Source organism: Rhinolophus sinicus, linkage group LG03 (genome assembly GCF_036562045.2).
Source record: "Rhinolophus sinicus isolate RSC01 linkage group LG03, ASM3656204v1, whole genome shotgun sequence".
NCBI classification, from domain to species: Eukaryota; Metazoa; Chordata; class Mammalia; order Chiroptera; family Rhinolophidae; genus Rhinolophus; species Rhinolophus sinicus.
The window spans coordinates 114,823,651-114,827,199 of record NC_133753.1 but is presented as its reverse complement, the minus strand read 5'-3'; the positions used below and the strand labels follow the sequence as shown (position 1 = coordinate 114,827,199).

The 3,549-nt window shown below is 35.6% G+C and overlaps 1 pseudogene; it reads right to left on the bottom strand.

Moving 5' to 3' along the window:
• Positions 1 to 2,363: 2,363 nt before the first annotated feature.
• LOC109445569 (pterin-4-alpha-carbinolamine dehydratase 2) lies at positions 2,364 to 2,750 on the bottom strand (annotated as a pseudogene).
• Between the last annotated feature and the right edge of the window lie 799 nt (positions 2,751 to 3,549).

The window sequence follows — 3,549 nt, the reverse complement described above, 5'->3', positions numbered from 1 at the left end:
GCATTCAAGTGGTACCTCATTATTGTTGCAATTTAGTGATATCTGTTTTTTCTTTTTTCAGTTTTGAGAAATTATTGATGCACCACTGTATAAGTATAAGGTGTACAGCATGATGGCTTAATTTACATATATTGTGAAATGATAATCACAATAGATTAACATCTCATATAGATACAATAAAAAGAAAAGAAAAATAATTCTCCTTATGATGAGAACTCTTAGGATTTACTCTCTTAACAACTTTTCTATGTTATATAGGAAAGTATTAACTCCAGTCATCCTCTTGTACATTATCTCCCTAGTACTTATTTGTCTTATAACTGGAAGTTTGTGCCTTTCAACCACCTTCCTCCAATTTCCCCTCCTTCAAACTCACACGTCTAATCTGATCTCTTTTTCTATGATTTTGGGGAGGTGTTTCCTTTTTTCTTAAGATTCCACATGTAAATGAGATCATACAGTATTTGTCTATCTCTGACTTATTTCACTTAGTACAATGTCTTCAAAGTCCATCCATGTTGTCACAGATGGTAGGATTTCCTCATTTTTATGGCTGAATAATATTCCATTATACGAGGTTGGCCAATTAAGTTCACGAACTCATCCTAGAAAAAGTGCTACCTACCTCATTGCTGAATATCACTATGGTCACCCTTGAAGCACTCCCCTTGGGAAGCTATGCACCGATGCCAACACCTAGTCCATCCTTCAAAGCAATTTTGGAACTGTTTTTCTGGAATGCCCATCAGAGCTGTTGTTATATTACCCTTGATGTCTGAATGTCATCAAAATGTCTTTTTTCCAATATTTCCTTTATCTTTGGGCAAAGAAAGAAGTCATTGGGGGCCATATCAGGTGAATAGGGAGGCTGTTCCAATACATTTATTTGTTTACTGGCTAAAAACAACCCCACAGACAGTGCCGTGGAAACTAGTGCATTGTTGTGATGCAATAGCCATGAATTGTTGGTGAAAAGTTCAGGTCGTCTAACTTTTTCATGCAGCCTTTTCAGCACTTCCAAATAGTAAACTTGGTTAACTGTTTGTCCAGTTCATACAAATTCATAATGAATAATCCCCCTGATATCAAAAAAAGGTTAGCAACATTGTTGCAATAACTTTGTGAACTTAATTGTCAGACCTCATATACAGAGTGTGCCAAAAAAATGTATACACATTTTAAGAAAGGAAAAAAATGTATTACGAAATATATACCAATAACAAAAGATGAAATACAAATCATGTTTGACTTCTGCAATTACAAGAGGTGCTCAAAGTGGCTACCATTAGCGTCCAGACACTTCTGATTACAGCAAACTACTGCTTGAGCAAGGTTGACCAAAGTGTTAACATCTCTTAAAGTGTGTATACATTTTTTTCCCATCCCCAGTATATATACCATGTTTTCTTTACCCAGTCATCCATCAATGGACACAGGTTGTTTCCATGTCTTGGATTGCTATGAATATGGGGTTTAGATACCTTTTTGAGTTAGTGTTTTTGTTTCCTTTGGATATACTCCCAGAAGTGGACTTGCTGGATCATATAGTTCTATTTTTAATTTCTTCAGGTACCTCTATATTTTCCATAGTGGCTGAACCAATTTATATTCCTACCAACAGTGTACAAGGATTTCCTTTTGTCCATATCCATGCTTTATCTTTTGTTTTTGGTGATGGCCATTCTAACAGGCCTGATAACATCACATTGTGATTTAGATTCACTTTTCTTTAATGACTAGTGATGCTGAGCATTTTTTTCAAGTACCTGTTGGCCATTCATATGTCTTCTTTGGAAAAGTTTCTATTCAGTTCCTTTGTCCATTTTGTAAATTGGGAGTATTTTATTTTTTGCTGTTGAGTTGTGTGAGTTCTTTCAATATTTTCTATATTAACCCCTTATGAGATACATGGTTTACAAATATTTTCCCATCCCATAAGTTGCCTTTTCACTTTGTTGAGTTTCTTTTGCTGTATAGAAGCTTTTTAGTTTGTTTAATTTTGATTCTGTTGCTTGTGCTTTACAAAAAATTACCAAGACCTGTGTCAAGAAGCTGGTATCCTGTGTTTTCTGCTAGGAGTTTCATGGTTTCAGATCTTATATTTAAGTCTTCAATCCATTTCAAGGTAAATTTTGTGAGTGTGTAAAATAGGGGTCAAGTTTCATTCTTTGACATGTGAACATGCAACTTCCCCAGCACCATTTTTTTTTTCAAATTTAAATCATTTTGTATATAAGCACCGATTTTACAAACTGTAGTACAAAGATGAACTAAATTTACAACCTAATTTGTTCATGCAAATCGTCTTCAAAATACATTGCATCTAAGATGCATGTAAGATTTCACATGCATTTTGGAAGAAATCACAAAGAAACAGCTACTTTTTCAATACACTTGGCCACTTTCACATCTCTTTTGGTCAGTCCACCAGTGTCATGCGAGGTGAGAGTTATCTGGACCTTGTTGCACACATTGAACCATTCTGGGTGATGATTCATCTTCTCTGCTTGTAGGGCAATTCGGGCCATAAAGCCAAATGCCTGATTAAAATTTTTGAAGGAGAACTCTTTGTAGATGGCATCTCTCTCACTTAATTCCAACCATCCTGCTGCTTTAAGGTCAAGCATAACTTGTTTCCTCAGCTGTCAACAAGTGGGCATCTGCTGACATGGCCGCGAGACCCGCGGTCGGCCCGTCAGCGCCGCCAGCAAGCTCCGTGTCACCCCCCGCACCCCCAGAGCCGCCGCCATGCCTCCCCAGCACCATTTTTTGAAGGGATTGTCTTTCTTCTATTGAGTATTCTCGGTTCCCTTATCAAATATTAATTGACCATATATGCATGGGTTTATTTCTGGGCTCTCCATTTTGTCTCATTGGTCTATTTGTCTGTTTTTATGCCAGTACAATAAATACTGATTTAATTACTATAGCTTGAAATCAGAAAGTATGATGCCTTCAGCCTCATTCATCTTTCTCTAGACTGCTTTGGCTATTTGAGGTCTTTTGTGGTTCCATAAAAATTTTAGGAGTTTTTTTTCCCTATTTCTGTAAAATCAAAGAAAAAGTCATTGAAATCTTGATAGGGATTACATTGACTCTATAGACAATTTTGGGTAGTACTTATTCCTGAGTACTTTGTTTTTGATGCTACTTCAAATGGGATTAATTTCTTTTTCAGAATATTTATTGTTAGTGTAGAAAATACTACTGTTTTTTTATGTTAATTTTTTATCCTGTAATTTTACTGAATTCATTGATTAATTCTAACAGTTTTGGTTTAGTGTTCTTATATGTAGGATTTTCTATATATAAAGTCATGTGATCTGCAAATAAAAAATATTTTACTTCTTCCTTTCGAATTCCGATGCCTTTTTTTTTTCTTTTTATTGCCTGATTGCTCTAAGACTTTCAGTACTGTGTTGACTAGGAGTAGTAAGAATGGGCACCCATGTCTTGTTCCTGAGTTTAGAGGAAAAGCTTTCAACCTTTTACTATTAAGTATGATGTTAGCTGGGGGCTTGTCATATATAGCTTTTATTAGGTTGAGAT